Below are 9,228 nucleotides of genomic sequence, written 5' to 3'. Positions count from 1 at the left end.
ATTCATACGGTTTCCGCGAACATTCCAAGCTTATAAAAAGCAGTCTTCTAAATTGAAAGTTTTGTCAAATACGCAAATTTTTCGCGCTTCGCGCACCATTTTTCCCAGTATCAATAATACTCCGTTTCATTTGCGCACAAGTCGGACTAATGCAGCATACTTCTGGAACTTTTAAGTCTTTGACGGTGCTTTGTGACGTCATTTTTTAACATTTCTTGCCCCGATCAAACAAAATCGTTGATCCGCTCCTGTGACCTTATGTTTGTGGTCCACAATGAATATGCATGAAATATTGTTGCCCGCGATGCTGTCAACTTTAGATCACCCTGTTCGAACTGAAATCTGTGTCTCAAGGTAATCCTATGTTTCGTTTCGGTTGGGAAATAAATTAAAATTAAACTAAAAATTTGTATTTTGATTTAAATTGTAATTATTGATATTACAAATCAACATGTCGAATGTAATGTGAATGAGGTATGACTGAAGTGTATATTTTGGCCTCAAAATTCTCGTCTCGCAAGGATCTCGACTGCTAACTTAATAGCTTGTTAGTTGTACCACCTTTCTGATTATTTCTGTTTATTAATTATAATGCTTAGACTTAACATTGTGATTGAAGCATTTTGTATACCTTTACTTTGAAGCATATCCGCAAGGTGGCGCTAGTATTCTTCAAAATTGCAAAGTCGTTATTAACAAATTTCTAGGGCAAGTTACATGTCTTTACTCTGGTCACTGGACCACCACATCACATTTTACCAAACCTAAGGTTAGTTATTATTTTTAAACGTGGCATAACCGCGGTTTGATACAAAATATGTATCAACAACTAACACCGTCTTCCAATATTAATTGTTTTTTGTTTAACTTTTAACATTACGCAAGACAAAGCGATCATGTGGATCCTAAAGAAGCTAATAGCTGATGAATTAAGGTAAAAAGTAGAAAGTTTGGTGAGGACAGTATCAATCGAAAACAAAAGGCAAATACAGGAGCAGATATACAATTAGTAGTCAGAATGTCCAGTGATGAAGACACTCATCGGTCAAAATGTTTTCATATTTTCAATAAACACACACATACGACATACGTGTACATTACAACCACTGCGATCCCTTCTGAAGCCGTCTTTTGATGAGAGATAACCTAATAGCAAACCAGGAACCTTCAAGTGACTAACCAAATCAGTCTATTAATTATGCAGGCAAGGCAAGATTAGAAAAATGTAGCCTGCGGCGAATTTCGAACTTTTGACCTCGTGCCCACAACTTCGCTCTATAAGTTGAGCTACGGATGCTCAGAGGAAAGCAAATAGATAAGCAGCCAACAACTTGTTTCGTATTTAACACTATAGTGTTGGAAGGATGGCGAATAAACCCGATTCTATTTAACAAAATACGTTTAGCCATTTTTAAATTTTTTTCTTTTTAACTTAGCTAGAACAACTCAACGTCGTCCAGACAACTGGAACGCAACATTCCATATAACAATTTCTTTCCTAAACAGCCCCTCCCCCTTTATTTGACACAATATACGTAAAACGCATCCGTGCTTTAGTACCGTAATTCAATGACTTTATGGGTGCATTAACGTTTTGCTTTAAATGACTTGGCTTAGCTTAGTCATTAGTGTTTTATCAACTTTTTTATTGATAACAATGCGTTGTTTACATGATTTTTATAATGTAAAGCTTTTGGTAACTTTTTACAATATTGCAAAAACACTATCACCACCTTTCAATAAAATATTTTTTTGTTTATTACATATTATAGTGCAAAAACAAACTCATTAGAAACTAATCAATTGTAAACTTGAAAATTCACAAGTTAAACAAGAAAAAATGTTTCGTAAAGACAGTATAAATAGATTAAGTTAGCAAATACAGTTGTATTGTTTCGTTATTTTTGGAAATAAGCATATTCAAAACACGGTTTAAGAAAAAGGTCACAAGAAATAGATAACCATCTAAAAGGCCTAAAAGAGGTTGAAAACAAGACAAACATAACAAATATTTAGCAATATAAACTAAACCCAATATTCAAATTAGTAAATAATTTTCACTGGGCATAGTTTTGTTTTAATTCTTAAAAGAAAAAGATGAATTTCTTAAAAAATGTGAACCAATGTAAAGTCACGGCGGCCAAAATTCTAAAAATACAATATACACGAACAACAGGCTACACATTTGTAACAAATACTACACTGCAAAACAAAAAAGCATCCCTAGTCGGCAAATATTTAGGGCTTTCCTCAAATATACCATATATTTTTACATAACATGCAAAAAATAGTCTATATGTAGGAACACCAAACACAGACCTGTTTACAATCTTCAGTAGAATATATGGCTTTGCATTATGTTTTAAATAGGAGTGAATGGAATGCAGAATTCTGACACAGGGGTTAACAGAATTGGAAAAGTTTAAGAAATGCTACAGCCCATATAAAGAAACATATTGTACTATTCAGAAAACAACGGATTTATAAAAATTAGCCCTGAAATGTGACTGACAAAGGACATTTTAGGTTGGATATAATATAATTTAAGTGTGTATAGCATTACAACACATACGCAGGTTTACAGTTTCCCTGTCCATTTTAAGGACATTTGTTGAACCCTAAAGCAGAGGTTCTTAACCTTTGATACCCTGTCGACCCCTGTGTTACTCTGCAAGCATTGTTAAACCCAATTTCCACTCGACATATGTTTGCCTATAAAACATTTTTTATGAGTCATGCGGAGAAACATGACATTAGCATTAATAGATTCCTTAAAATATACAAATAAGAGAGAAAATAGGTTTGAAGGTCCCGCGGAGCTAAGTAAACAGTGTGGTAATGTTTCAGAGGCTGTTCTCGTCGAACCCCAGGTGTTTGATTGAACCCTGGTTAAGAACCACTGCCCCAAAGTGTTTATGGGCCAGAACATTTAAAACACATGGATTTAGGTCAGCCGAATTGATAGCTATGTTAGTTAATTGGCAACATCCTTGTTTCTTAGTTACTTCATTGTTACGTCACAACTGATATAGTTTGCTACTTTCGTTTAAAAGGGTAAACCATACAAAAAAGGTTAAGAACCCCTGATTTAGGTTATGTTATGGATATGGGCATTCAACAATTGTCCGAGTCCAAAAGCTTCAATAAAGTTATTATAAACTATTAGATATTGATTAAAGTTCCAAATTTTTTGGTGTATTTTTGATTAAAAACAATCCACACATCATATTAATCTATCTAGAGCTTTAGGCATAATCGCTGAATACTGTTGTTACATTTTTTTCATTTTCAACATAGTCTGTAAGCTCATGATTTGTGCTAAACTTAAAAGCAGTTGTCTTTGTGAAGTTGACATTGGGATCCGTAAAGTTGTTCTCTATATATAAAAGTTGTTAATATACTACAATGAAAAGTAATGTATTATGTTATGCAAACATATTAATATCCATGAGGGTTACACTTTAACTTTTAGAGTTGTGCTTTCAAACACAGAAAAAAATTTGGTTTATCATTAAGTAACATCTAGAGGACTGTAAGATATTGATTAACAGTTTTGGTAAAGAAATGAATTTAGTATGTAGTTAAAAAATACAATTTGTTTTATTTTAGGCACTATAAATTTTATTGTGAAATATATAAATAATAAAAGTTAAGACATTTTAACTTTAAAATACCTGGTTGTATTAATCAATGCTTTTTCAAAGATTTATCCTCCAAATCCATCTCATCTTTTTTTTCATAACCATGTTTATCATTGACTGTCAGTACTTTACATAAACCACACTATATTATGATATACTATTGCTTTAAAATTCTGAAAAGCAAATTGAAAAAAATTGCGATAAAAAACGATTATATATACCCCATCTAAACTGGGTTTAGGAATTTGCTTCGATACTAAACTTAAAGCTAAAAAAATCCAAAAAGAAGGCAGTTATTGAGAATCACTAGAAATTTAATATGATGCAAAATTCCTAGAAGCTGATTAAACTTGAAAGTTTTATGTGCACATTAACATATTGCAGAATTTATTTAACATTAAAATAACTTAGCACACTAGGTTTAGGGGCTGTGTAGCTGAGGTCGTTCTCAAGACTAAACTGTATTGGTTTATTTAGCGCCAGATTCCCTTAAGAAAGTTCACATTAGGTAACTAAAGAGATGGCCCTGCTAGGATTTTAGTGAATATAGCTCACAGCATAGCACAAACATGTCTTGTAAGTAGTGTGATTGAACAGGTGTGTCGTTCTACAACAATAGCACAAACAGTAAAAGGGCAAAAAACAAATGCTTTGGGATTACCATGTCACAATGCTGATCAACATAACCCTTTAAAGAAGGAAATATGGAAAAATACATTAAGAGATTACTTATATAGGTAACTCTCATAATATATAAAATGGTCTCCTGTGTGGATGTATTGGTTGATTCACTGTTCTATGGATTAAGAAAGGCTAAGTAATCACAAAAATTAATAACTGTGAGACTAAATCTTAGAATATAATATAATGAAAAATCAAATTAGGGAATATTTAACCAGACAACATTCAAACTGAAACATGTGCGGATGGGCTCGGACTAAACTGCAAGCAAATGCAAAAATTATGAGGTATTATAAAAATCGATAAAGGCTGGTCGAAATCCATTAAATTAATGTATGTGGTGTTTGTTTCACGGTATTTTTAACCCAATGATAAGATCTGTGACAAATTAGAGAAAATAATTAATGCAAGTTATTGAAATACCTGTGCTTTGGATATGGCTAAAAGTACTATACATTCAGTAGTTCCATAAATCATTATTTTATATAGTAAATAAAAAAAATGTGATTATTTTTAATAGTAAAAAAAACATCATTATTATTAATAGTAAATAAAAAAATGTGTGAACTCTTGAAACCCCAACCTGCAGGGTAACCCAAACAATGTGCGTTGCAGTGTTTGCAAACCATATTTGTTTGCGTTACTCTTTTTTACTTTGCGTTTACTCTTTACCAAATTGAAAAAAATTGGTGCCCCAAAATCAGTTAGCTTAATCAGGATTTGCATGCAAGCAAGGCTAGAAAATGGCCTTTCTTTGCTTGCACTAAAATCCTGATCCAACTAATTTCAGTAAGCCTTCCGAAGGCATGATGCAAGGTATATAACAGGGGTGGCCAACTGATCACATACCAAGAGCCGCATTTGTTACTTGGTTAACCTCAAAGAGCCACACTTAACACACATGAAACGAAAAAAAGGCATATCACTCCATTTCTTATTCACTCCCACAAAAAATGCCTTTATTTTGTTAAATAGACAAAATATTAATTTAAAAGGAGACGCGACACATTGCATGATAAATTACACATTTCTCGATCTAATGTGATTTATCAATATTATTTGGGCATATATTTGCGTTTAATTTCTTTAAAAAGTGTTACTAAAAATACAATGGCCTTAAGGCAAACAGTCGGGAGTCGGAACCGGCAATATTCCATAACTTAACCCAGTAGTTGTTAAATTTTTTTACAGAAATTTCGCAACGTTCCCCCAGCAATTTTTTTAATCGCTCACGGTTCCTTAAAAATATACACAAATAAACACAAAATTATACGTTGTTTTTAATGGTATCAATGAGACGGCGCACTTGCTTCTTTGGTATTAGCTCGGCTGTGTTAACCTCTAACGAATCACTTTATTTGAGTGAAGAAATCACGGACAGTTTTAAAACCGTGACTGTATAGCCCACAGTGTCAGTGCTGCAAAGTGTAAAAAACGTAATTCTTATTAGCATAACGGCAACGCAACACCATGACGTCACAATGGACAATTCAACTTAAAGCGAGCAATAACCTAAACTAATCAGCTTGGTTTGGAAAAGTAAGTTGCACAAAAAATTTCCTTCTTCGGGAGCGTCGTGTTATGTAACGTTACGTGCTTTGCGGTCACAGAAAATTATCTTGTGGACCCCAGTTTGAGAACCACTGGCTTAACCAAACGAAATTAAAATATTTAAAAAAAAGTGCAACAGGAACGTAAGAGCCACATATAACTGCGTGAAGAGTCGCATGCGGCTCGCGCGTGTTGGCCACCCCTGGTATATAATGTGTGAAAATATCAGTGGTCAGCACTAGGGTTGTTGGTCAGCACCAGGGAGAATTAATTAAATGTTTGGAGCTAAAATAAAATAGTTTTAAACATCATAATGATGAAATTGGGCACAAATATTTTCGTCAGGATTTTCATTTTTCAATCCTGTTTCCCAGGAGTGAAAAGATCTGGGAACAAGAGGAACCCTAGTCAGCACAGCTCCAGAAGGGCTTGGTCACAAATTGTAAATTGTTTTATTTGTTGTATATGGGCTGTTGATCTCCTTCAAATAAAGTTGTATGTAACAACAAATTGCAGCAGGCATCTGTGTTAATTGTCATGTTTCAAACAGCTCCCACTGAGCCTGTCCATGTCAGTTATAAAACGACAACAAATTTTAGACGTAGCTTTATTTTAGCACTGCAACAACCAGAGTTTCCAACTTCTAAATTGGTATACTGTACGCTTAAATATTGAAAAAAGCTTTTGTGGTAGGATTTCCAACACAAGGTGTGTAAAAACATAATTGCACACCTTGAAAGTTGTTTCTGTATGCCAGAGATCTCGGCGTAAAGTGCACTGAAATTCAAACAGCAGACTGGTGCTTATGTACTGCATGGTGGCTAATGGGTAAACGAGACATTTGCTACTTCCCCTAAACGTTGCTAAGTTTGTATAGCAAGCTACCATTTTGTACACTTAATGGCACCTTTCCATGAGAAAACACATAAAGCTACAGTGTTAAAAGAGCTTCCCTGTTGTTTGTTGAGAGGGCAGCCAATTACATAAACTACAGAAACCCTGCATATGCCCCTTCTGTGCCAATTTATTACATTTCATTATAACTAACCTACACTACAAGTACAAGAAGTTACTGGGCTGGTCTAGAATCCTACCAAAACGCACATTATTTGGGTTAGGGTGGGTCAAGTATAATAATTAAATAATGAATATAACAACACTTAACCCACCCACACGCACGCCCAAAGCCCGCTCAGCCGCGGTCATAGCCGCGGATTCCATGTAAAATCAACGTATAATGCGGCCAGCCACTAAAAATCGCTCAAACGCGCAAAACTTTCGTCGCGATAACGGTTTTCATTCTTGTATTATCAGTCGCGCTAATTTTACAAATAACGTTATTACAGGAATTACAGCCGCGCAATTTCAAGCTGCAAAATCGTGGTAGGATTCTAGACCAGCGCCAATGAAATTTATAAAACTATGTTGCTTGAAAAAAGCGCCTTTTAGCCTAGATTCGCGTTTTCCCGCGTATCAGTCGCAAAAAGGTAAAGGGGAGTCCCCATCCAACGGGAATCAGGCCTTTCTCTTTCTATGCTAACAGGCGTGATCCTGGAATCAGGAAATCATATTCCTTTGGCTTATCTTTGCGGCAAAAATGCAGTATGCTGTGGCATCGCTAAGCCAAATTTGCCGACGAATCGGGTGGATTTTGCAGTACCACAAAAGTCGATCACAGGCATGCCAGAACTTCAATTGTCATGCACTGTTACGTCATAAACGATTTAGTTATTATTAAATTCGCTATAGGCTACTTATTGATGTAGTTTTACTTTTTAGTCATTTTGTTTTTGCTCTCTGAATTGTTTTTTAGTATTGCTCTAAAACTCAGTAAGTTGCTGCTCGAAACGGTTTGCTGGCGTATTTATTTGTGTTCGATACGCAGTTCATACAATGGCAAAAGCTAAACAACTAAAGTTTAAACTTTTTGCCCAGACCCCACCTTCCTAAATTTTTGGCTGGTTACGCTACCGGTGGCTGTGCTTTAAAAATATCGCCTTTTATACTTTCCCTGTTTCTTATTTTCATTTTTGTAATAAACGTGAAAGTGTGGGGCGCAGCCACAATGAAAGAATGTAAACATTAAACATTCTATAAACATTTTTTCATTGTGGCTGCGCCCCACAAAAGCATACCGCTAATTTTTTTTATCTTTATTAGTACGATACCGTTTTTGTGATTGTTAAAGAAAAGCGTGGCTTGAAAAAATTAGTGCCACACCATCTAGAACGTCACCGCACGTCACTGGAAAATAGGTGACATTATTGACGAGTTTAGTAGCAGATTCGCTGACTTTGATTCACTGAAAGCAGAATTGGAGCTTTTCAACAATCCACTGGAAGTAGATACTGAGCCTCAACCGTCTTATGTCCAACAAGAATTATGTGAACTGCAATCAGATCCTTTTCTTATGTCAAGAAAAATTGAGCGTTACGACACCTTTTGGAAACTTGTAAGCTACGAGCAGTTTCCACGCTTAAGAGAACTTGCACTGAAGATGTGTTCCATGTTTGGTAGTACCTACATTTGCGAAAGCACTTTCTCAATTATGAAGCGGATAAAAAGTGATGTACGAAACAGAATAGCTGATGAAACGCTGGATGCCTGCTTACGATTGTCGACAACTGAAATCAATGCTGACAATGAAGTAGTAGTTAAAAGCAAGAAACAATAAATTGTTTGGTTATTTTGTTTGTGCTTTATCTATATTTCCCTAATGTAAAAAAACACCGCTCTTGGCTAATTAGTTCGGTAAGCTCGCTTATTTAATATAGAGTAAAACTTGCAGTTTATTGGTTACTTTGGAGTTTCCCCGACTGCGGCCCGCAAGGCTTTCTCAAATATTTTTGCGGCCCTTCATTCTGTCAACTTTAGACCACCCTGGTTTTTCATATTATTCTCGAATTTGTAAAAACTGTAAGTGTTGGCAATTCGTTTTTAGACATATCACAGACGGTTGCTATAAATTTGTAATACTAATTTTACACTTTATGTAGATTCAGTGATTAACTTCTGTCGGGCCGCTTTTGTTAAAACAACCGTGATTCGTCGAAAATTCAAGCGTTGTTGCAACAAACCAACTTTAATGAGGCGGAAAACGTGTCTGAAAAGGTTTCACATTTGTAAGTGAAAGTGATAGAGTTAAGTACAAATTTGTGACTTGTGTTTTAATATCTACACTCACTAAAGCAGGGGTCGAGAACCTATATGGCTCGCGAGCCTTATATGGTTCTTTTGGTGACGCCATAGATATGGCACGCTTTTGATGAAGGATGTTGTCCAAACTGTATATTTTATTTATTTAAAACAAACAGTAGCTTTTTTTCCGCGCTTCGCGTAAATTCTATGTGGCTGT

The sequence above is a fragment of the Ascidiella aspersa genome, chromosome 5 (genome assembly GCF_963924565.1).
Source record: "Ascidiella aspersa chromosome 5, kaAscAspe10.2, whole genome shotgun sequence".
Taxonomy (NCBI): Eukaryota; Metazoa; Chordata; class Ascidiacea; order Phlebobranchia; family Ascidiidae; genus Ascidiella; species Ascidiella aspersa.
This window is presented reverse-complemented; position numbering follows the sequence as displayed.